Raw genomic sequence first — 27,110 nt, 5'->3', positions numbered from 1 at the left:
AGGTTATTGGAAATCTCAAGAATCGGTGGTTGCTTAGGGACCGGATGTAGGCACAGGTTGTTGCCAAACCAGTATAAATATTGTGTTTGTCTTCTTCTTCCCTACACTCTTTATCTTTCCACTGTGTATTTTTTATTTCTGCTTTACTTTTGTCTAAGTTATTGTTTCTGTTCTTTACTTTCTCATAACTTAGTAGTAAAGCCAAATTGAATCTAGTAACATTAAGAAGGATAAATTTTTTAATTAGTCAAGACCCGTTCATAATTAATTCAACCCCCCCCCCTTCTTAATTATTCCGAGGCCACTTGATCCAACAGTGTCTAAATGTTCGAGATAATAGACCATGCTTCTTATATAAAGTGTTATATCTAAGATAAAATGCTATATCGATTACTAGAAGTTAAAATTGTTTGTAATAACTTTTAGAAATTTAAATTTTAAAGCTTGTAATCGATTAACACAATTGTGTAATCAATTACCAGACATGAAAAATTCAAATTTCAAGTCTAAAGAGTCACAACTCTTCAGAAACTAACTATGTAATCGATTACCACTTTTATGTAATCGATTACCAGTATGGAATTTTTGAAAATAACTCCCAAGAGTCACAACTGTTCAAGAAATTTTTGTATGACCATCTAAGGCCTCTAAATAGGTGACTTGGGATACAAAATATGTTAGAGTGTTTCTGAACAAAATTGTCTTATCCTCTCAAAACCAAATTGTCTTATCACTCTCAAAATATTCCTTGGCCAAACACTTACAAATTCAATAAGGAATCTTGAGGGAGCTTCACAATGTAATATCCTTCTCTTAAAGAGAGAAACTTCTTCTTTTTATTCAAAGGAAATTGTTTAAGAGACCGAGGGTCTCTTAAGTTGTAAGGATTTCTGAACACATGGGAAGGGTTGTCCTTGTATGGTTCAGACTTTGTAAAAGGCTTTTTACAAGATAGTGAAAATCTCAAGCAGGTTGCTTGGGAACTAGACATAGGCACAGGGTGTGACCGAACCGGTATAAAAATTGAGTTTGCATTCTCTCTTCCCTTAAACTTCTTTTAATTATTGTAGTTTATCTTTTACTTTAAAGAAATTTATTTTGAATTGTTCTTTGAGTAATTCATATTAAGGGTGCATTGTTAATCCAAAAGAGAGTTAAAATTTTAATTAGACAAATTTTTGTATCTTAATTCAACCCCCCTTCTTAAGATACTGAGACCACTTGTCTAACAAAAAGGTCCAAGCTCCTTCTCAGAAAATCTCCCGTCACACTATGCCAAATTTCAAAATATGCAACACTCTTTTTTTTTTGCCTTATATAGTGCTTTTTTGGCGTTATTACTATGGAATATATATATATATATATATATATATATATATAATGCTTGTAGTAAAGTGTTGTATATGTTCGAGATAATAGACCATGCTTCTTATATAAAGTGTTATATCTAAGATAAAATAGCAGCATTCAGTAACCACGGATTTATGACCGTTACTTGAGAAATATACATAGAATTTTTTGTCCTCCAAAAAATACGAGGTTCCTTCCAAGAAATCTCGCATCACACTACACCAAATTTCAAGATATAGAATGCTTTTTGTTTTTTGCTTTATATAAGCCCTTTTATTGTGCTATGTGCTTTTAGTTTTTTGCTTTATATAAGCCCTTTTATTGTGCTATTATCCTGGGCAATATATATTTAGATAAACGCTTGCAGGAAAGTTCTGTATAAGTTTGAGAAAATAGACAGCCCTTCTTTTGTAAAGTGCTATACATAAGATAAAAATACAACACTTTTTTAGCTAAAACATTAAAGTGCTTCTTAAATAAACGTTGTCTATTGGTATATTATTATTTTTAACAAAGGTGTTTTGCTTCATTTACAATGTTTTAAAACCTGCAGACACATAAAAATAATCCAACCTATCCACTACTAAAATCTATACAGAAACAATCAATCAAAGCAATTATCAAAAGATTATGTCAATGCAAACGTGAATCTATCACAAAACACAAAGAAGACATGGTGTAGTATAATAAGAAATTAATTAGGAAGCAGAATAAAAAAAAAGGCAATGGATCTAACATATTACATATTACAACTAATAATAGTGATGGGATGTTAAACTTCACTAACTATTTGAGAATCGTAGTAGCTAGGAAGCTCACAAGACAAGTATTTGTAAAAATGCTATACATGTAGAGGAGTAAAAAAAAATATTTAATTAGTTGGACAATCTGCAAAGAGCAACTCATTTTGCTATATCTTGAACCCCATTAAAGCAAAAGAAACATTATTATAATACAAAGAAGAAAAAATATTTCAAAATTAAAATGGAATTAGTTCACAAACATAACTGTTGAAAACATGATATAGGTTCAGTATCCATCTCAAGACCATCAGTATATAATTAATTCATTCTTGAGATGGATTCACGGATTCACAACAGAAAAAGACAAATTTAGGACTCCATAATAGAGAAAATCTAAAGAGTGGCTATAGAACAAAACTGAGGGCCAAGAAATCTTTCATAGCCAATATCACATGAATATGCTGCCCCTATCCTTGGTTTAATGTCTCTCCCGTGCTTTATGTACTTGCCTGGTTCTTTGTGATGCTTGTTAAATGCCTGCGAGAAATTGAGCAAATGTTATGTAGGAAAACAAAAAAGTTTAAAAGATCACTTTAGTTACATCCCTTGATTCTCAAAACGAAGAGCAAATTAAAGAACTTGTTGGCATTCAAAGTGCAAATAGCAGGGCAATAAAACTATTGGCTGAGGTGCACCAAATAATGCATCAAAAAACAGATGAAAAAACAAAGATTATAATATTTTATCTAGAGCTTGAATTTGAATTGGACTATCTCCTCACCATTCAATCCTTTCCAAAATTCAGGAAATCCTCACCTTTCATCAACTTCAAATGTTCATGGTGCCTCACTAGATCATAAAAAAACAGATGAAAAAACAAAGATTATAATATTTTATCTACAGCTTGAATTTGAATTGGACTATCTCCTCACCATTCAATCCTTTCCAAAATTCAGGAAATCCTCACCTTTCATCAACTTCATATGTTCAAACATCATTCTCAGTTTCCGTTTGATTGGATGAGGAAAAGTATCTTATCTGAAACAGCAAGTTGAAACTGATATCAAGGGACGTTATCTTCATAACTAAGATGTCAATCCAGATATTCAAAAGCAATTTCTCATAAAGATTGCCGAGACAGTGGCAAAACCGGTGATGGCTAAATTGTGAGCAGCTAGAGTAGTTGATCTTTCTGTGGCTTCTCTAGCACATATACATCATTTTTAGCATTTATATGGCTAACATTTACAAACCACATTATTCATTAGTGTCTAACACAGCTTTTGAAACTGAACTTATCCTAATTTTTAATTATGACAATATCCAGCAATGACAATTAGTTTCTAGTTTTCATACATTTCAATCATTTTATAAGAACACAACATTAAAAATTAGCACATGATAAATCTAATAGGATGACGAAACAGTCAACCTTTGGAAACCAAACCAATGGTACTATAGCACGTACAAATGACTCAAGTCAATAGTCTAATGAGATCAGAAACTGAACATTTCAACCAACCCAATCGTTTCAGTAGAATTCTAGAAGTAGCAGAAGGCAGAGATAAATTAGCTGATACAGAACCAATTAATGCAGCTGGAATTAACATAAAATGTGACATTTAAGAGAATGAAAATTAATGCTGAATGAAGCTTATTTTTATTTGTTCTGATCCTTATACACTAAAGTACTAGTACTTGGTTGAAAATTAATTAGAACAGGATCAATCAAATGATGAATGAAGCTTATTTTTATAATTTAGGCTAAAAAGTGCATAGAATAAAACCAAGTAGGACACTAAACAATTAAACATATAGAACTTCTTAATGACCTCCAAACATAGACTCCGTGGAGATAATGCTTCTCAGTATTGGCGGCCGCGCCAAGTGCAAGACTGCGAGGTTGTGTTAGGGTTGGGAGCGATGGTTTGAAATTTGTGTATATCACCTACTTGTTTTGTACTACGGACATTAGACCTCACTCATTCAAACAAGTCGTGTATATCACCTACGTGTTTTGTATATACAGCATTTTTTCATAAAACACATTATATTCCAAGCTATATATTAATAGTGAGACTCTTGTAACTGACTTAGCTTTTATTTAGCTCTGTGTTTACAATAATAGATTACCATCTAATACACTGGAAGCACTTTAAACAATTAAGTAAAACTCACAAATGCATAACTCAATAGTGAGTAACCTACTAATGACTGAAAAGTAATATGATAAATCGCAGTGGATTCATAAAAGAAATAGTAAAAATAGATCTATATCATGAAACTCCCTATTCAATTTAAATAACAAAATTTAACAAAACATATGGATGGAAATGTTACTCTGGTCAGTCCCAAATGATAAATGTGGCAACGCCACTCCACAAGCCAATGAAATATGAGACTGCCCTCGCATAGATGTCACCAATGAAGATGGTACCATCAACACTAGTAAGAATTGATTTATAAAAGTTACTAAACACACTTTATTTGTTATCCAAAAAAGCAAGAAACTCCTTCTCAGAATTCTCTTGTCAATAGAATTTAATTAAAATGTAATTATAATGCAAAAGCTTTTACCCAACTTCCAATCACAAATTATATCCAAAAGACTATAATAAATTACATTTGTTAATATCAAAATCCTCCTCCTTTGTCCGGGGTTGGGACTGGCTTTGAGAACATAGGCGGAGTTAAAAAATTTTATTTTACAAGGGCGGAGTTAAAAAATTTTATTTTACAAGGGTTTGTCTAACTCATTACAAGTGAAAATCGGATAAAATTTCTAATGATCAATAGAATTTAAAAAATTATTTTATATTTTCAATTCTATCGTTAATGTTATGACTATTACAATTAATGTATCATTTTTAATTTCTTGTTTATATCATTTATGTATAAAATTAAAACTTTATACTTATTACTTAAAAGTTAATAATAAAAATTATAGTAAAATACATAAATATAATTAGGAAAATTATAAAGTATTAAAATTTTAATATCTAATTATAAAAATCTATAAAATAAGTTTTCATTTATTTTAACTTTAGAAACATTTTAAGTTTAATTTCTTTTAATTGATTGAAATATGTAAAATGAACAATCAGATCATAATGTCATGTAAAATGAGAACTATTTTATGTATTTCACTAAATTGAAAAAATTAAAATTCATTTTTTGCAAAGTTAAAATAAATGAAAATTATACACCACAAGTTTTTTCATGATAAATATTTACCTAGAGTGAATAAAGAATAGATTTTTATAATTAATTAAAAATAATAATTATTAAGATTTTAATATTTTATAATTTTATTACATATATTAATGCATTTTAATATAACTTTAAGTATTAAATTTTAATTAATAAATATAAAATTTTAATGTTATACATAAAAGATATGAAGAAAAAATGACATGAAAGAAAAAGTAAAGACAATGCATTCATTAAACGTGATAGTCATATCAATAATGGTAGAATTCAAATCATAAAGCAATTGTCAAAATTCTATTGGTCATTAAAATTAAAAATAAGGTAGTTAAACAAACCCTTTTATAATAATATAAATAAGTAATTCTGCTGTATAACATAATTTTCAATAAATAAATTACAATTCTGCGCAGAATTAAAAATAAATAATAAAAATATAAATTATGAGTTATGGTAAATAACAAAATTAAAAATAAATAAATTATAAATTCTTCTAAATAACAGCATTATTTAATAAATAAATTATGAATTAATAACAGAATCATCAATAAATAAATTTTAAAGCCAGCTCAGTGACAAAATTACAATAGAATTATAAATAAATAAATTATAAATTCTCCTAAGTAACAGAATTTTTATTCTCAATTATTTGAAAATATCTGAAGTTTGACATATGAATTTATTTATGAAATTATCACCGCAGAACATATAAAAAACAAAATCAAAACCTAAAAAGATTAGCTCAAGATTTCAATTTCTATAGGAAAATACCTAAATAAACAACAAAATTAAGGTTTCTTAAGACATACACATAGCAGCGGCTCACATCAAGAATTGGACTAGCCTATACTACAAGTCTACAATAAAGACAGAAAATTAATGAGTCAAAGCCAAAAATATCAAGAAATTCACAAGAAATGTTATAATTAAATATGAAGAAACAAAAATGAGCTAGAATCCAACCAAAGCACAACATGGGCGTATACTGCAAATAAAAATTAAAGGAGAAAACACAATGAAAAGATGAAAAAATTTAGAATATAAAAATAAAAATATTATATTTATCATGATGATTAAGAAACAGGGTGATTGAATTAAATTAGACAGATAATTTCAAAAATAACAAAATAGAGAAAGAAAGCGATAAATAACGAAGTAGAAAATATGATTTAATATAAAGATAATAGCGTAAAAAACTAAATTTGAGGAAGAAGATATGATTAATTCACTCAAAATAACAAAGAAAGAACCTAAAAACGATCAAAGAAGAAAATATGATTTTTGAAAATGCAACAGAGAAAGAACCTAATAAAAACTAACAATAAGGAAGACAAAAATATAACTTCTGAAGAAAGTAAGAAAGAAAGAACCTCATAGAGTCAAAAAGCTAAAACCTCGTCGTGTATCGAAAAGCAAAAACTCAATGCATACTTTTATAAGTAATCACAGTCTAAAGGTAAAATCAAAAAATATAAAAAAAAATCATAAATTATGATAAACATATACATAATAAATTATAAACAATAAAAAATAATTAAAACATTATTTGGGCCAACCCAATCCAATGTTGGGTCACCAAGTCAAATAAATAGCTTACATAAAAATGAATGCACTTGCTATTTGCACAATATTTCTAAGTATACTATTTCACTCTTTTTTTCTTATTACCAAGTATACAATTTTAAATCCTATTTTTTGCTCCATATTTATTACTTTTTAAATCCTATTTTTTATCATATCTTTGTTATAAAGGTTGAACCTCTTTATTCATTATATTTTAATCCTTTTTTATGTAATACCACATTGTTCATAAAATTTATTTGTGACATTGTATATTTCCTCCATGTGATGCTACATTTCAATGTACATCCATGGTTGACTTCACATATTATATAGTATACATAATACTCTTTTTTTACACAAGAAAAAATTGTGTGACAATAATCACAAATCAAAGTTGTTGAATTACATTAGTTGTCTTTTCATGTTTTATCCATTGGGAATTTTAGATATAGGATATTAGTTTATCAATATCTAGCATTAAAATCTACCATTAGTAATTATTGTAACTCGTCAAGAAAGATATGTTTGATGACTATCCCAAATTACTTTTCAAAATAACATATCTCAATCCCAAAAAGTAGTTTCTAGAACTTTGTGTTAAATGTGTTAAAACATAGTTTTGAAAATTACTTTCTAGAACTTATATATGGTTTTCTAGAAAAATACTTTCCATAATTATGTGTATTTTATCAAAACATAATTCTTGATGTAAATTGTTTTAGAAAGAATAGTCCAAAATTATGTTTTAACAAATAAAAGGATATAAATATAATAAATAAAATAAAGAGAAGGGAGGAGTATACTTAACAAACATTGTGTGTTAATTGCAAGTATTAAGGCAAAATTGTAAAATGTAATGCACTTACCATAATTCTTTAATAAAATAAAAAAAAAATCTATTGATAGTTTAAATTATAATTGAATTTGAAAGAGGTTTTTATGCAATTCTAAATATCTGCATGTTAATTACCTATTTTGGTAATTAAATTCTTTGCATTATTGGAAACAATGTGTTAAAGCCTTCTAGCTAAAGAATGGTGATATCAACTCTCATTTATTCCCTTCATCTGCTTCAACAAGGATAAGGATGAATTCTATAGAATCTTTAACCCATGAAGATGGCAATGAGGTTGCAAATCATATTGATCTTTGTGATATTGCAAATGTTTATTTTAATAATATGTATGTTGTTTCCAGTGTGGACATTGATCCAATAATAAATTCAATTCCTTCTTATACCTTGTTTGCTAATAATATTTCTTTAATTGCTCCTTTCTCCATTGAAGAATTTAAGGATGCCCTTTTTTCCATGTTTTCTAACCAATCCCCTGGTCCTGATGGGTTAAACCCAACTTTCTACAAAAGATTTTGGAATCTTTATGGCCTCGATATTTTTTCAGTAGCTACATCTTGGCTTGAACAAGATTTTATCCCACTACAAGAAAACCAAAATTCCATTGTCCTTATCCCCAAAATAAATAATCCGAAAATCATGAGAGACTATAGACTCGTCTCTCATTGCAACATCTTGTACAAGATCATCTCTAAAACCTTAGCCGGTAGACTTAAACCACTCCTCCATAATGTATATCCAATGAACAATCTTCTTTGGTTGAAGGCAGATCCATTCTTAATAATGCATTGATTTCCTTAGAATTTATTCACCATAAGAGATGGAAAACAAAAGGCAAGACAAGTAACATGGATTTCAAAATCAACACCAGCAAAGAATTTGATAGAACCTACTGGAGTTATCTTCTACAAGTGATGGATAAAATGAGATTTCACATGAAATAGATAGGCTGGATAAAGCTTTGTTTGGAAACTATAAACTACCAAGTCAAAATAATGAGGACCATGCAGGACCAATCTCTCCTCGAAGAGAACTAAGATAAGGTGACTCAGTGCCACCCTACCTTTACATTCTTTGCATAGAGGGGTGCTCCTCTCTCCTTAAAAAACCTAAGTGCAAGGGAGATATTCATGGTGTGCAAAGGGGCCCCTGTCCTCTCACACCTTTTATTTGTGTGACAATTGTTTTCTATTTTGCATGGCATTAGAGAAATAAGCAACTACACTCACTCAAATCCTTGATACCTATGGAAGGGCTTTTGACCAAATGATTAATTTAGAGAAGTCATAAAAAATTTTCAGCACCAACACTCAACAATATTTGATGCAAACAATCATGTTTCTTTTGGGTGCCTCTACAATCATAGGGTCTAGAAAATAATTAGCCCTCCCTTCTATCATAGGCAAATGAAATAAAGCAATTTTCAGTTGTCTAAAGGATCGAATTTTGAAATGCATCAATCACTTCTAGAGAAAGTATCTTACCAAAGCTAGTAATAAGGAAGTTCTAATTAGGCAATCCCTTCATATTGCATGAGTATCCACTTGCTTCCAACCACTCTAGAGGATGAGATTTAAATGATGCTGAATTTATTTTGGTGGGGGATCAAAAGGTGCATCAACAAGAGGAATAAACTGGCTCAATTGGGACAAGCTTTCCGTGAAGAAGAAGTTTGGAGGTATAGGATTTTGTAATCTCCACGGATTCAACCTAGCCATGTTAGGAAAGCAGGGTTGGAATTTGATTAATAACCCACATACTACAATTTATAAAATTCTCAAAAATAAATATTATCCAAATGTTGGATTCTTAGATGTCAAACTAGGGCATAAACCAAGCTATACATCCTATAGTATTTTTGCTTCACATATATTGGTCGAGGAAAGCATTTAGTGCAAAAAAAGTGATGGTAGCTCTATAAACGTTTGGACCCAACCTTGGGTTCGAGTATCAACAAGCCCATATATCACTTCATCAACCCTGCTCAATCTTGATGATCTCAAAGTCAGTTCACTCATCGACAACCAACAACGATGTTGGCGTCAAGATGTGCTACAACAAATTTTCAATGACAACGACCAATGAAATTTTTCTTCCCTCCCCCTGTTGAACAACGAAGTCAATGATAAAATCTTATGGAGATTAACTGCAAATGGTGAGTACAACGTCAAATCATCTTACCACAATGTCATGGAAACAATTGTCCAAAATAACAACTTAAAGGTAGCTGAAAATTGGAAAAACCTTGTCTGGAAATTACAAGTCCAACCCAAGGTAAAGCATTTCTTATAGCGTGTTCTTAGAAATTGTCTTCCTACTCATGTTAGGCTCCAGACCAAGTGAGTCGCGTGCCCTTCTACTTGTTAATGTCATGAAAATTTCGAGAATGACTTACACATGTGTTTCGATTGTGAACATGTCCAAAGTTGTTGGACTTTGTAGTTTAATTAAGCCAGAATTCTATCAGGTTGAACCCACAATCAAGCTAACATTTAAGCTCTTAGAAACCAATAATTGAGTAATTCCATTCTCCAATCAAGAATTGCTATGGTTTTGTGGTGTATTTGGAAAAGGCAAAATGAAAAACTAAGGAATTAGGTAGACACTACTCCAAACATCTCAATCTCTATCATTATGCAATTCCTCCTCAAATGGAGCCATGCTCGAAAGATCTCTTAACTACCAAGAGAATTTTAAACAGCTTATGCACACTCGCGATGGACAAAACCACAAAGGAAGTACTTGAACATCTCAATCTCTATCATTTTGCATTGGTCTCTGTCTACGCATTGAGGAAGGAACCTTTTTTAAGGCATAAACTATGCAAGATTCAGGAAGTCTAGAAGCAAAGGAAGCGAAAGCATATGCCTTACTCCGTGCTATAAAAGGGGCACAAGAGTTAAACATCTCAAAGGTTTTTTTAAGAATGATTGTATGGCATTGGTTGATAATCGGCAAGCAAATCAACATGGTTCTTCTTAATACCACATGATACTTCTTGAATGTAGAACAAGGATGATAGTTATTCCAAACTCAATGGTGAGTTTTGCTAAGAGACAAGCAAACCAAGTAGCTTATTCCTTTGCAATGACTTCTCGGTTTAATGCTCGTAATTTTGAGTATGATACTTCTTTAATTAAATGTGCTAACAGTTCATGTCTTACTTCTCACTCATAACATGTATACAATGGATTTACCACATAAAACTAATATGATAGAAGCTTAGTTAATCCCTCTTCTCCTATGGCCTTCAATTGTAAACTTACTAAAATAGGCTCAAATCTCTTCACAAATCCCATTTTATACAAGTCCGTAGTGGGTGCTTTACAAGACTTGACCATCACTAGACCTGAGATCAGTTACTCTATGAATAAGGTTTGCCAATTTATGGCAAATCCTTTAAAGTCACACATAACTACAATGAAAACAATCTTAAGGTACATGAAAGGTACAGTTTTGCATGGTCTTCATCTTCAAGTTATTGTTTTAGGTCAACCTTACTCTGTTCAAGCCCTTTGTGATGCAAACTGGGCATCAAATGTTGATCATTGAAGGTGAATTTCAGGTTTTGCCATATATTTGGGTCCTTATCATATATCTTGGTGGACCTGCAAGATCAAGTGCAAAGGCAAAATATCGTAGTTTGGCATAAACTACTATAGAATTATCCTGGATTGAGACCGTGTTTAATGAGTTGTAAGTTTCCTTCAACACACCCATTGTATTATGTGACAACCAAAGTGTTGTTGCTCTTGCCCACTAAAGTTAGTTATTGACAACTGTTGACACCTAACTCAACAGATTGGTAACACAAAAATTAACACCCTAAAAATAAAGGAATGTTTTAATTGGTTATTTGTTCAATGAAAGAGTAAAATATAGTTCCTTTTAATAAGATAATAAAATAAAGAAAAATAGAGTAAATAATAGGCTAAGAATACCCTAGCTATAAATACAATCATATTAGATCAATTTTTACATCTCTACGCTCTATGCTCTTTCTTCCTCTCAAATTCGTTTTCCCTTCTTCCTCTCCCAAAACTGTATCTTTTTCCCGCATACACCCAAATCTATCCCAGAAAAACTACGATCCTAGACTCGTTAACCGTTAGATCACCGTGAAATTTGGACACCCCCTTTGCAACTCATTTTCTCAATATCTCAAAGTTGGGATATGTGAAATAATGTTTGTAGAGAGAGAAATGTCACTTGCATAGAGACAATGAAATTGAGGCTCCAACCCATTCTCCTTCTCTCTAATGCTTGGAAACCCTAGCAGAGCAATCATAAGAATGTAAGAAAAAAGGTGTTCAAAAACAGCAGAATAAAAGGATCTATTTTGTATTTAAATTATATTATAAACAGATGACATATTAAAATGTGCACCTATTGATGAGCTCTTGAAGCAAAATATTCTTCAATAGTGTGAAAACTCTATGTGTATCCACACCGAGACTGACCTCTATTCGCCAACAACTTTGACAAGTGGTAAAAAAATATGAATAGAGAAGTGATATTCAGAGTTGTTTCAACGTGAAGCCCAAGGCTCTATTTATAGCACGCTTAAGATATCATATTTCTAATCAAATCAAAATCATTATTGATAGTATCCTTTTTTTAAGATATATTATTTCTTGTTACCTTTTATTGCTAACCATTTAACAATTAAAATTGAAATAATAATTGACCAAGTCAAAGTTTTATCTAGCTGTCTTTTCAACCCAAATTCCAAATACAAAATCATACATGTTTGTTTCTATTCTTTCATCAAATCTTTCACATTATTTATATTGTCATTGCTAGCAGAAATATAATAATATTCCATCTTTTTAAAATCAATTAATCATTTAATAATATTAAATTCTCTAATTTAATTAATCATCAAATATTAAAATAATTTTTTTAACAGAGATTAGAACACTCGTTTGTGTGTGACCCCGTAGATTCAATACTAAGCAGGTAATATATTAATCAAATTAATATACTAATCAAGGTAGGCATCTAGTAACACTCCTTAACGTCCGGATAGCATGAAGTAGCAATAAAAGAGTACTGTAATAATTTCTTCCATCTTTACAGTTCTGGGTTAACTCTAGAGTATGATATTACTGTCAAACCCTTATGAGTTAACTTATAACGACTTAAGAAACTCATTTCTTCTTTCATTTAATTTTTCTAGCCAGGATATAATTTTATTCATAGAGCGCAAACTCATTACCAAGAGTTGATGGATTCCTTCTTGATTAATCATTAATTCTACAGGTATTTAATCATATCCAATATCCATTCAACAAGTGCTCTAAAGCATTAGGTGTTTGAAATCAAAATACAACAAATAACCTATTAATTATATGACAATCTCAGGTCAAAGAAAGCTATTATACCTCTTCTTGAGAATTTTCTATTGACAGTTTATGGTAAATTTTAACCATTAGAAAATTTCAGTTGAGTCAGTTCAATGATCACATCAACATGTGACTTATCTATATATGCAAATTAATAAATGAGATCTATTAATATTTATCCAATAAATACTATCACATATACATTAATCTATCCCGATTATTGATATCCTATTTACAATAATCCTATGATCAAGAACGGTTTAGATTAAAATTAGAACAAACTTGTTTCTCACTATCATAATCTCTATTATAATAACAAGTCTTTAATTTTAATCAAGGACATTATCAAATGGACCATTTAATCAAATAGTAAAATATGACATTGAAAACAAAATAATACTTTATTATTAAAATTAGAATTGATTTCATGATGACTTGGATTGTGGTCATACAAATTTATTCCCAACAAAGAAAAGCTTGAGAAATCTTAGGGAACCACTAAAGATGTCACTATCAGTGTCGAACTACACACGTGAGCCCGCTTAGAGGTATGAGATGAGTTTATTGCAATTGGGATTAGAATGAACATGTGTAGGAATCCTTAGAGGATCAAATTGGGGTTTATTTTGGGATTTTTATTGTAATGTAATTCTTACATTAAGACTATAATTACATGATTGTTGTGTTTGATGGACCAATTGATGTCATGATGCAAATTGATTGATAAAATTGAGTGTTCTTGGTGTTTGACCTATGACTTTGATTCCTTTAATTTTGATATGATTATGTCAAATTGTTTGAGGGATTTTACTCCTCATGTTGTGAGAAACATTTTTGTATAATTTGTTTGTATTTTGGAAGAGATTTACTAGATTACCATGATAAATTGTTATATTGGGATCATGAAAATTTAATTGGCATTGTGTGCAAGTGAGAAATTGAATATGTGATGAATGGTGAAATACATGTGATGGAGATATTGTATGCATTGAGTTGTGAATTATGAGCTAATCAATCACATAATTGTAAGACCCTTTAAGGGTAACGAGTTTTGTGCGACGAGTTTTGTGATGGGATCCACTATGGGAACCCAGCGAGTTGAATCACTTTGAGGCGCATCAAATTAAAATGATTTTGAAAATAATTGAGTAGTTGTGTACATTGCATAATTCATAGGTAGAGTTTGTGTTTGTGCCATATATATATATTAATATTGTGATGTGTATATGATTCATGAGGTGTGATAATATGTTGCCTTGGGATTATAACATTGTGATTGAGATTGGGCATATGTGATAGATTTAGTATGTGTTGAATTCTAAGATACATGCATATTGAGATGTTTTGTGCACCGAGTTGTGAGTTATAAACCGTACAATAACATGACTATAAGACCTTTTAAGGGCGACGAGTTAATACGCAATGAGTATTCTGATTTGATCTACTGTGGGAACCAGACGAGTTTAACAACTTTGTTGATGCGCGATGAGTATTGTGATGGGATCCACTAAGGCAAACTGACAAATTTAATCACTTTGAGGCGCGATGAGTTCAAATTATTTTGAGAATAATTAAGGAGTCATGTGATTTGTACAATTCATAGATACAGTCTGCATGCTAAAATATTTTTTGGGTTGGACCTGAATCAAGAGGAAGAGGTCCTAACGGACTCTTCAGAGTGGCCTTGGGAGAAAATACACTCGGTTTGAGTGCTCCTTTAAGTCTGTGCTAATCCCACATGGTTAGAGCATTCTCGGAAAATAGTGTGACCTTGACTGGTTTCCCTATGATTTTACCAAGTGAGAGGAACCTAACTTTCTAGTGTATGGTCGATCTTGTCATGTACTCCTAAGCACCCAACAAGTTTTTGTCACTGACATGATACCATATTGCATATAGGATTGAGTCAAAGTGTATCTGTTGCATAGTGTCTGTGTAATGATCATTGTGACTTGTTACGTGATGGTGCGTAATGAATTGTGTGAATGTGAGATGTTGTATTGTACTTGAGATGTGTTGTTCTGAACATGTGATTAATGTGAAGGTGTGGAATGTGATTTTGTGATTAAATCCTAGGAATAAGTGATTAATGAGTAGTAAAATGACATGCATTGCGCTAAGTTGAGCTTATTATACTTATATGATATTATAGTATATGTATGTGTGTGTGTGTGTGTGTGTGTGTGTGTGTTTTCTTTTATCTTTACTTGTTTAGGAATGTGATAACTCACTTCCTATGTGTTATTTGTATTTTGATCTTGTGATGATCTCGAACCTTGTGCTCGTGGGAGTAGATTGTTAGGTGGATGACTTTAAAGAATCTTGTGCTAGAGGACACTATGACACAATTCTCTGATTGGATGTGTCATTGGGGCATTTTCAATTGCATGATGTTCTAAACATGTTATTTTACTTTATTTTATTCCACTGCTTAACTTGAGTTTTTTTTTTGTAAACTCGGACGGCCTTGTTCTAAGCCGGATATGTTTTTAATAAGTTTTTTTTTTTGTAATAGTGTAGTGAATGTGACCTTTTTGCCCACTTGAATTTGTTTACGTGATTTGAATAAAATTGATTTAATTAAATTCTGCATATTTATATGCTTTTCTTATTTATATGTATGTCGGGTAGACTGTGTTATACTATTGCTATGGGTGATATCTATATCTATATTATCTACACCTAAAGCAAACACAAAAATAAGTTTTTGACAGGTGTCAACTTGTGAGCAATCCATCCAAAAATTACTATCTCCATTATTTACTATTTTAGGAATTGCAATAGTAAAAAAATGGAGTATAATAAAAGGAAATTACCAATCTAAAACAAAGACAAAACGCAAAGGCAAAGGCAAAACAACAAGGAGGAAAACTAAACAAAATGCAAAGGCAAAACAACATAAAGGAAAACCAAACCCAACGTAAAGGCAAAACATTAGAGAAGAAGAACATGTAAGGGGGAGACAGAGAGCAAGAGAAGGCTACCCAGAGAGCATAGTTTTCACCCAAATAGAAAAATAAAGTGATAGTAGTCTGAATAGGGATTTGACCACACTTACAAAGGTATGCGAATGCTGGAAACGGAGGAGAGTCCTCCAAATAATGTATGCACACTTACAAAGGAGTCCAAATTTAGGTAAGTTTGTAGCTGTTATGTCATTTTGAAGTTCAAATAAAATAGGTTTAGGGATTTCACAACTATTCCCTTCTCACTCAAACCCTAATATGATCCACTAATGAACAAATTTTTAATTTTTAATTTCAAATGTGATTTTTGATGGAGGGATAGGGTAACGTATTTTGAACCTTATAAATAGATTCAAAATTTTAGTGTGAAGTGCACAAACCATTCTAGCTATCACTGTATTTTCCTAAATCCATAAACCCGTATATCCATAATTTTCATAATGGCCAACAATCATAACATTGTTGTTGAGATTGACGCTACTAGAGAAAACTGGAAAATATGTGTTAGGGTTGTTCGTTTGTGGTTGGTTCCTGATTTCAAAAATAAAAAAATATCACACTCCTTGGAGATGGTATTGGTAGATTCTCATATGGGTGGTTTTCTTTAATGTTACAAGTTTTTGTTTTCATATATTTTTTAAATGCAATGTAAAAAATATATGGAAACAAAATCTTGTAACATTAAAGAAATCAAGGAAGGAAATTTATTATGTAGGGAGATAGAATCCATACCACTGTGAAGAGGACATTGGTTTACAAATTTCAAAATGAAATCAAGAAAGGAAAATGTTATTCCTTCCATCTGGTGGGTGTTGCTTCTAATATTGGTGGTTTCAAGACTAACCACCATCTTTACAAACTCATATTTCAATTTAGCGCCAAGGTCATATTGTTAGAGGATGGTGCAGTCCCAAACATTGTGTATGATTTGGTGCCTATTTCTACAATCATGGATGGTGGTCTTGATGTTGATTATTTAGTGGGAAAGGTTGCTCTTCTAAATTCAATAAAGTTTGATTTGATTATTATTTCTACTATTATGCTCTTGTGATATTTGTTGGATAAGATGTCATGGGACTATTCACTAGAGTTGGAAATGAGGGAGAGAACGAAAAGGATGGCAAGAAGACCATGATGAATATGATTCAACTTGAGGATGAAAGATATATTTTTTTGGAAGTTTATTTATTCTTATGCTTTATGTGTCTATTTAAAATAATGATTTTGTGTACAAGCAGGGTGAGGATAGAGTGTACTCTATTCAGAGAATATGTTGACAAGTTGAATCCTTCCTTGCTTCTAGAGAAGGTACAAATACTATAGTCATAGTGTAGTTTGCCAAAATGAAGTCCTTCCAAAGTATGAGTTTTGGTTTTGTATAATAGAAATAGAAAAAAATATAAAAATATTTGTTCATATTTTTAATTTAATGTTTTCCTTTGTTTTTTATCACTAGACAAATATTTGTTTTTAAGTCCTTCAATTTCTGCTTTTTAATTATACTTAATGCTATTATCGTATTGCTATTAGGTAATCAAAACACTTCATTTGTTGGCAACATGAGAATGAAAATATCAAAAATGAAAAATAACAATTTTTTTGTTGTTGGCAAAGGTTAATGGCTTGATTTGTTTTGGGAGTGTCGGGTATGTGATCTTAGGTTCGGATTTAATTTATCTCGACAATATGAGGCTAAAGGAAACAATGGTGTGAGCAAACTACCCATACTTGGTGACAAAGCTCAATTGTTAACTTTTGTTTTTCGATCATCGTAGTGCATAGTATGTGATCTTATATTTTGGTATAATATTTTGCATCAATAATTAATTTCATTCAAGCAATGAAAGTGGCTTTGTGATGGTATTTGTTGCAAGACTACTCGTATTTGGAGAATCAGATTATTTCCTTTCAAGAATTCCTCTATTGAAATTAATTGATTGGTCTTCAACTTCTAATTTTGTTTCTATTCATCGATACTAATTTTTTTATAAGTTAGTCTTAAAGGTCGTCAAATTTTAAGTTTGATAACATTTTGCAGATATTTATAACTTTTTGTTGTAGTTGCTTCATGTTGAGTTTATTTAAATATTCTAGATACATATTTTCTTAAACAAAATTAATATCAAATTCTAAAATTTTGAACACTACAAGTGTGTTACTCAAGTCCTTGAAATGCTATTTTCTCTCTTAAGCTTTTGTTCTTAGCAGAGGATGTGAAGAACTTAGATTTCAGTGCCACCAAGATGTTTGTTCAAACAATATAAAGATGAATCATTCATCTCATTCTAAGCTTAAAAGTCTCACTTGCTGCCTTTTGACATGATGATAGAGTTCCATCACCAAGATAAATCCATTGTGAAGAGAGAATAGATGAAATCACAAAAGAACTTTTGTCTCAATGGATAAATCCTGCATGGTTATTTTAACACTTTTGTCATTGATAAATTTCTTACTATGCTAACGAAACAAAATAATATATATATATATATATATATATAAAAGAAATATGAAAGTTTTCATTTAATTTACATAGATGAAGAATTTACTTCAAATTATATTAATATATATATTATCAATGTGAAAATAGTTTTTTGTTATAATAATATTATGACTTTCTGTTTTTCTGACTTAAATAATTTATTTGATTTGATATCAAAATTTTGTAAAATTATATCACAAATAATATCATAAATAATGTTGAGCCAAACAGTAAAACTTCTTTAAAAAAGCTTCTTATTTTTAAAGATAAAATAACAAAAAAGGAAAATATTTTTTAGAAAATTTAATATTTATGGTTACACTCTCAATTATTTTATCCAACTTTTAATTTAAAGAATTTATAAAGTAAAAAAATAATAAATAATAAACAACTTCTACTTATTTTTTATTTTAACTTAAGTAACTTTTAAGAAAGAAAAAAAAAATAAAGCTGGGCCAAACGGTATCTTAGTATTAAATATGGAATGAGCTATAAATGCATGTTGGTATTTAACAAGGATGAATCCAATTCCATAAAGATAAGAACCGGGTGAAAACAACTATAAAATATGTTCTGTCTAAGGAAGAGAATGACATTCTCTTTGTCAATTGATGCAATCCTACCCCGCAAGGGCATTGGATAGAGAACTCAAATAGATTAGGCCAGAGATGCAAGAGAAGACCCTACGGTTCTCACGACCATTTGGATAAAAATCGAAGTTACTCCAAAAATTTATTTCCTAATACTATGTCTAAGTTTATATCCAATTTTCCAAAGTGATGTGACATGTTGCAAAAAATGTTACAATAAACTCTGTTTTATGGGCATCCATTTGATTACTATCTAACCCCATAAGATACTGCATGATAAGTTTTCTATTGGAGAAATGATGCCTGAGAAAACTTCTCTGACTATACTAGCATAAATTTATTACCAAAATTCAGGTACCATGTTTATAGCTAGACATCGCTGGGTAGGTTTTTATTATTTCTAATTGCAAGTTTGTGACCATTTACAAGTAAACAAAGTGTTCATTATTCTTAATTAAATTAATGAATTGATGTAGAATGTTGAATATGATGTGAAAATAGTTAATAGTATATATCATACAAAATCATATTAAGAAACACACAGGCTTGTACACTGAAGTACTAGTACTAGGTTGAAAATTAATTAGAAAAGGATCAATCAAATACTGAGTGAAGCTTATTTTTTATGATTTAGGCTACAAAGTGCATAGAATAAAACCAATTAAAAGGACACTAAATACTTAAACATATAGAATTTCTTAATGACCTCCAAATATATTGGAACAAAATGATTGAGCAGCAGACAAGTCATAGCAATAATATTTTGCTTGAGTCATCCACCATTTTCATGCAACACATTTTCTATTAATCTCCTATGCTTCTCACTTTAACACAAAATTTCACTTATAAAGACCCAAAATTTCCCATTTTCTAATCAAATAGATCTTCCTTGTTATTCACATTTGAATAATATAATGGCAAGTCTCGTGTATATATATAAAATAAAATTTCCACTTAGCCAATCCAATTCCTTTACCTTCTCCCATTACACAACTCGGAGAACCAAAAATGACATCTCTAGCATGAAAGTGAGATTCTCTGGAGAATGAGTTATTTCAATCTTACACACTGAAGGCTACGTGGGAAATTTTAGACCAATAAAAACAATATGAACAGAATAGGTTTCCGAAAAGGACATTAACTAATGTTCAGCCCACTAACTTAACCGGTGATTCTCCAATTTCCCAGCATGCATTATTTGTTGAAATACCCTCCTTTATCTAAAAAATCTCCTGTACAGCAGACACAATATAAGAATAAAATTATCATAATAAAACCTACGCTCCAAACTATATAAAACTCAAATATGGAATATAAAAATGGTATAAATCAAGCCTAGGTTCTTGTTCAATTGAATATCACAGTCTGACAGAGTTCTGAAGCACTGCCAAACCTTTGTACAAACAGAATACACCAATGATTAACTAAACATCAAACAGATTATATCATGTGCCATAAGCAATCCAAGGAACACTTTCTTTTAAAATGTATATTTTACCTTAAAAGATGAAAGTGGTCTCTACCGAAATTGAGGCACACTTGGTTCTAATGACGTTGAAATCCTTCATGCCCATACCAGCATTGCATAACATTTTTCCCTCTTCACGACAGAAGTATCCCTTGTCGAGCAAGCACTTCATGAGTTAGAACCACTCAGGCCAAGGATGAGCAAGCTTGAGTATTGGCTGCTGCGCCGAGTGCAAGACTACGAGTTGTGTTAGGCTTGGGAGCAAGACTGCGAGGTCACTAACCATAGAACTTAGACACCGCTTTTTGTCCAAACAATATATAAACTCAGTATTAGGGACATTAGACCTCACTCATTCAAACAAGCGGCTTATATCACCTCCGTGTGTTATATATACAACATTTTTGGAAACGCATTATATTCTACGCTATATATTGAAAATTTAGGCATTGTTCCAATAGAATTCAATTCATTAAAATACACCCAGTATAATTTTTTTTTACATCATATAATCATAAAATGCAGAATAAAATGCAGTGTTTGATTAACTTTCACATGCAGAACTGCAGAAACCAAAATCAAAAGCTAAAACAATATAATAAATGAATTTCAATTGCAACACATCTACAGAAATGAAAAAATAGAGATTGCAAAGAATATATATAGCAACGATTCTCATGCATGATAAAATCTACACTCACATTAAGAAGAATACCAATACTTCGACAAAAAGCAGAAAACCAGAGCCATTAACACGCAAAATTCTCTACTGCAACAAAATGTTCTAGAAATTCAAAAAAAGACAAATTATCTGCATTTGAAGATCAGAAATTGGAAATTGTTATCAGTCATTGTGATTCCCCAAAAACGGAGCAATGAAAAACTCATCATGTCTCTCAACATATAGATGAATTCGCAAAAATTCATAAAGAGAGAAATAAGGCACAAGGCAATTTCACAAAGAAAAAATTAACTATCAGAGACTTAATCACATGATAAATACCAAATGAATTAATCCAACCTTATTGTTGCTTAAGTTCAAGCAGTGCTGAAACTGATTATTTGTCAACCTTATAGAGAAATAAGGCACAAGGAAATTTCAAAAAGAAAAAATTAACTATCAGAGACTTAATCACATGATAAATACCAAATAAATTAATCCAACCTTATTGTTGCTTAAGTTCAAGCAGTGCTGAAACTGATTATTTGTCAACCTTATTGTTGCTTAAATCAAGCAGGGGCTGAAACTGATTCTTTGCCGGTTATCAACTTTTGACCGACGGTTGCTCACTGTGCCTGCAGCAATATTACCAACAAGATCTTAAATTGCCGGATTTAATATATACAAGAGATGATGGTTTAACATCTTACTCATAATATTAATAGTGATACTCTTATAACCGACTTAGCTTTTAGCTCTGTGTTCTACCAAGCACCGTTATGTTCCCAGTTTATTCATATCTGCTTTTTTCAATAATAAATTAGCATCTAATAGACTAGAAGCACATTAAAATATTAAGTAAAACTCGCAAAGACATAACTCAATAGTAACCTAGGAATGACTGGAAAGTAATATAATCAATGAATCACAGTGGATACATAAAAGAAACAGTAAAAATAGATCTATAGCATGAAACTCCCTATTCAATTTAAATAACAAAATTTAACAAAACATATGGATGGATATGTTACTCTCATGGCCAGTCCCAAATGATAAATGCGACAACACCACTCCAAAAGCCAATGGAATATGAGACTGCTCCGGGGAGATGTCACCAATGAGGGTGGTGCCATCAACAAGTGAGCATTGATTTATAACAGTTACTATATACAATTTGTTTGCTCTCCAAAAAGCATGAGACTCCTCCTAAGAAATATTTTGTCAATAGAATTTAATTAAAATGTAATTATAATGCAAAAGTTTTTACCCTACCTCCAATCACAAATTATATCTAGAAGACTGTAATAATTTCCATTTGTTAATATCAAAACCCTCCTCCTTTGTTCGGGCTTGGGACCGGCTATGAGAACATAGGCGGAGTTAAAAACTTTTTTTTACAAGGGTTTGTCTAACTGATCCCAAGTAAAAATCGGTTTAAACCACCCCATTTCTAATGACCAATAAAATTTGGATATTTTTTTATATTTTGAATTCTATCATTAATGTTATGACTATTACAATTAATATCATCTTTAATTTATCTTTCATGTCATTTATTTATTTTCATATCATTTATGTATAAAATTAAAACTTTATAGTTGTTACTTAAAAGAGGGCGAGCCCTGATGCAGCGGTAAAGTTGTGCCTTGGTGACTTGTTGGTCATGGGTTCGAATCCGGAAACAGCCTCTTTGCATATGCAAGGGTAAGTTGTCATTTTACATATAGATTGTACCAACAATCAGATTGTAATGTCAAATGTAAAATGAGAACTATTTTATGTATTTCACTAAATTGAAAAAATTAAAATTCATTTTTCCAAAGCTAAAATAAATGAAAACTATATACCAAAAGGTTTTTTTCATGATAGATATTTACCTAGAGTGAATAAAAGAATAGATTTTTATAATTAATTAAAAATACTAATTATTAAGATTTTAGTATTTTATAATTTATTTTACATATATTTATGTATTTTACTATAATTTTAAGTATTAAATTTTAATTAATAATTATAAAATTTTAATTTTATACATAAATGATATGAATAAAAAATAAGAAATGAGATGAAAAAAATAATAATAAATGATACGAAAGAGAAATTAAAGACAATGCATCAAAGGTGATAGCCATATGTTTAAATTATAAAAGAATGGCCCAAACTCTATTGATCATTAAAGATAAGGTAGTAATTCAAACCCTTTTAAAATAATATAAATAATTTATTCTGCTGAATAACAGAATTCTCAATAAATAAATTATAATTCTGCTTAACAGAATTATCAATAAATTATAAACAAATAAATTATAAGTTATCATTAACAGCAGAATAAAAAATAAATAAATTATAAATTCAGTTAAATAACAGCATTATAAATAAATTATGAATTCTGCTGAGTAACAGAATCATCATCAATAAATAAAGTATAATTCTGCTTAACAGAATTATCAATAAATTATAAACAAATAAATTATAAGTTATCATTAACAGCAGAATAAAAAATAAATAAATTATAAATTCGGTTAAATAACAGCATTATAAATAAATAAATAAATTATGAATTCTGCTGAGTACAGAATCATCATCAATAAATAAAGTATAAATTCAGCTGACAGAATTATAAATAAATAAATTACAAATTCTGCTCAGCAACACAATTATAAATAAATAAATTAAAAATTCTGCTAAGTAACAGAATTTTCATTCTCATCGATTTGAAAATTTCTGAAGTCTGACATGCGAATTTATTTCTGAAACGAACACTGCAGAACATATAAAAAAAAATCAAAACCTAAAAAGATTAGCTCAAGATTTCAATTTCTATAGGAAAATACCTAAATAAACAACAAAATCAAGAAATTCACAAGAAATATTACAATTAAATATTAAGAAACAAAAACAAGAATCCAAGGAAAGCACATGGGCGTACACTGAAAATAAAAATTCAAAGAGGAAACCCAACGAAAAGATGAAGAAATTCAGAATATAAAAATAAAAACATTATATTTATCATGATGATTCAGAAAAACAGACCAGCGTAAGAATCATCATGTCTATTCACTGATGGAATTTAATTTAATAGGCAATTTCAAGAACAAGAAAACAGTGAAGGAAAGCCATAAATAACGAAGACGACAATACGATTTCAGAAAGTGAACAATAGAAACAATAATAATCAGAGAGGAGAGTAATGGAATGAAGTAATGAGAGGCAGGTGATTAGGGTTTAGCATAAAATAAAGAAAAACGATTGAATAAAAAGCAGATAATAGGAGAAATGCTAACCTGTGTATTACGAATGAATTAGAGAGAGGGAGAGAGGGAGTGAGTTGCGGTGGAAATGAGATGGAGGTTGAGTTGAGAATGTGAATGTGTATTTTATAACACGAGCGAGGAGGGTTTCTGCTAGCAATTACAAATGGCAGTAAAGGGGTGGAGTGAAATATAGAGATGAACGGCTGGAGATTGGGGTGAGAGATATGGATCGGACGGTGGGGAGAGGCGCATAGGAATCAATGTCAAATATGCACCGCGGACCTTTACCGTCCCTTTGATAGATGTCGACACTTAATCATGGCTTCACTTAATAAATCATTTTTATTCAACATTTTTTGTTATTTATATATTTTATATAAAACTTACTCGTCTTAAGACCATTTATTTCATCAATTTTATTCAGGTTTATTTAACATTTCTTTTATTTAATGCAATATATATATTTTATATAAAACATGACAAAAAAATTACTAATTCATTTAAAGATAACAAAAAAAAACCTAAAAATGATAAAAGGAGAAGATATGATAAAAGGAAAAGAACCTAAAAAAATCACTAATTCATTTAATATAGACTCGCATTCTATATTTTTATAAGAAAACTCAGTCAAACGATAAAATATTTGGATTAAACAATAACAAGAAATCCTGAAACAATAATAATTTCTAATTAATTAAAATATAAATAAAATCTTAAATTATGATAAACATATACACAATAAATTATAAAGAATAATAATTAATTAAAACATTATTTAAGCCTGACTCAATCCTATATTAAACCACCAAGCCCAATAAATAGCTTACTTACATATAAAAGAAAGGGCTTGTTATTTGCACATTCTTTGCTAAGTACACCACTGCCCTTTTATTTTTATTACCAATTATATCTTTTTAAATCCAATTTTTACTCTCTATATTTGTTACTTTTTAAATCCTATATTTTATCCAATCTTTATTATAAACGATTAACCTCTTTATTCATTATTTTTTAAATCTTTTTTATGTATTACTGAATTTTTCATAAAATATATGTGATACTATACATTTCCTCCTTGTGATAATACATTTCAATGTACACTTTATCTATTATATGGTGTGCATAATACTCCTTCTTTGTACACAATAAAAAATGTGTGAGAATATTCACAAATCAAAGTTGTTGATAGACATTAGTTGTCTTCTCACATTTTGTGTATTGGGAATTTTAGATATAGGAATTAGTCTTTTAATATCTAATGTCAAAATAAGTATGCATCCCACCATTAGTGATTATTGTAGCTCTTAAAGGAAGCAATGTTCGATAACGGTCAAAAATCACTTTTTAAAACAACATTTATCAATTCCAAAAAGTAGTTTATAGAACTTTGTTTTAAATGTGCTAAAACATAGTTTTAAAATTACTTTTTAGAACTTATATATGATTTTCTAGAAAATAAATTCCATAATTATGTGTATTTTATTAAAACCTAGTCCTAAAAATTATTTTATGGAATTGATATATGTTGTTTTAGAAAGTATAGTCCAAAATTATGTTTTAAGAAATAAAAAAGATATAAATATAAAGGGGTATGCTAACATACCAAATTATTTGGATAAAAAACTTAACTACTTATTTTATGATAATAAATTTATTTATGGATAATAAGGTAATTTAATGTTTATATTTTAAAACTCATTTATTTCTCTCTCTCACTCATTCTTAAAATTTTTTTAAAAAATATTTAGGGAGAGAAGAGAGAATGTGTGCCACTAAATATATTCACCATATGAGATGCAAAACAAAAAGGAAAGACAATGAAATGACTTTGAAAATCGACATTAGCAAAGCTTTTGATAGAGCCCAATGAGATTATCTTCTGCGGGTGATGGATAAAATGAGATTTCAATTGAAACAAATAGGTTGGATGAAGCTTTGTTTTAAAATTGTAAATTACCAAGTCAAAATAAATGGGAACCATGTAGGACCAATCTCACCTAAAAGAGGGCTAAGATAGGGTGACTCATTGTCACCCTACCTTTTCATTTTGTGCACAGAGGGATTCTCCTCCATCCTTAAAAAAGTCGAGTGTAGGGGAGATATTCATGGTATAAAGGTGTATAGAGGAACACCTATTCTCTCACACCTTTTATTTGGTGGCAATTGTTTTCTATTTTGTATGATATCAGAGAAAGAAACAACTAGACCCACTAAAATCCTTGATACCTATGAAAAGGCTTCTGGCCAAATGATCAATTTAGACAAGTCATATATTTTTTTCAGCACCAACACTCAACAATCTTTGAGGCAAACAATCATGTTTGGTTTGGGTGTCTCTACAATCATAGGGTCTGGAAAATACTTGGGCCTCTCATCTGTCAATGGCAGAACAAAGAAAGCAATTTTCAATTATGTAGAGGATCGAATTTGGAAATGCATCAATCACTGATCGGGGAAGTATCTTTCCAAAGCTGGTAAGGAAGTTCTAATTAAATCTTGTGCTCAAGCAATGCCTTCATACACCATGAGTATCTACTTGCTTCCAACAACTCTAAAGGATGAGATTCAAAGGATGTTGAATTGAATTTGGTGGGGATCGAAAGGTGCATCAACAAGAAGAATAAACTTAGC

At 30.2% G+C, this 27,110-nt stretch overlaps 1 long non-coding RNA gene and 2 other non-coding genes across 3 annotated transcripts; all 3 read right to left on the bottom strand.

Annotated features, from left to right (window-relative positions):
• Nucleotides 1-5,913: 5,913 nt before the first annotated feature.
• LOC113000943 (small nucleolar RNA R64/Z200 family) lies at nt 5,914-6,006 on the bottom strand. The gene has a single exon (XR_003266239.1). It is a non-coding gene; the product is annotated as a small nucleolar RNA R64/Z200 family (small nucleolar RNA).
• Nucleotides 6,007-20,067: 14,061 nt separating this feature from the next.
• Nucleotides 20,068-20,910, bottom strand: LOC106797859 (uncharacterized). The gene is made up of 2 exons (XR_001387159.3): nt 20,595-20,910; nt 20,068-20,328 (listed from the first exon to the last, which is right to left on the bottom strand). It is a non-coding gene; the product is annotated as an uncharacterized lncRNA (long non-coding RNA).
• A 2,993-nt stretch (nt 20,911-23,903) lies between these two features.
• LOC113000947 (small nucleolar RNA R64/Z200 family) lies at nt 23,904-23,996 on the bottom strand. The gene has a single exon (XR_003266243.1). It is a non-coding gene; the product is annotated as a small nucleolar RNA R64/Z200 family (small nucleolar RNA).
• Nucleotides 23,997-27,110: the final 3,114 nt, after the last annotated feature.

Source organism: Glycine max, chromosome 11, assembly GCF_000004515.6.
Source record: "Glycine max cultivar Williams 82 chromosome 11, Glycine_max_v4.0, whole genome shotgun sequence".
Taxonomy (NCBI): Eukaryota; Viridiplantae; Streptophyta; class Magnoliopsida; order Fabales; family Fabaceae; genus Glycine; species Glycine max.
The sequence above is the reverse complement of the archived record's forward strand: the minus strand, read 5'-3'. Positions and strand labels throughout refer to the sequence as shown.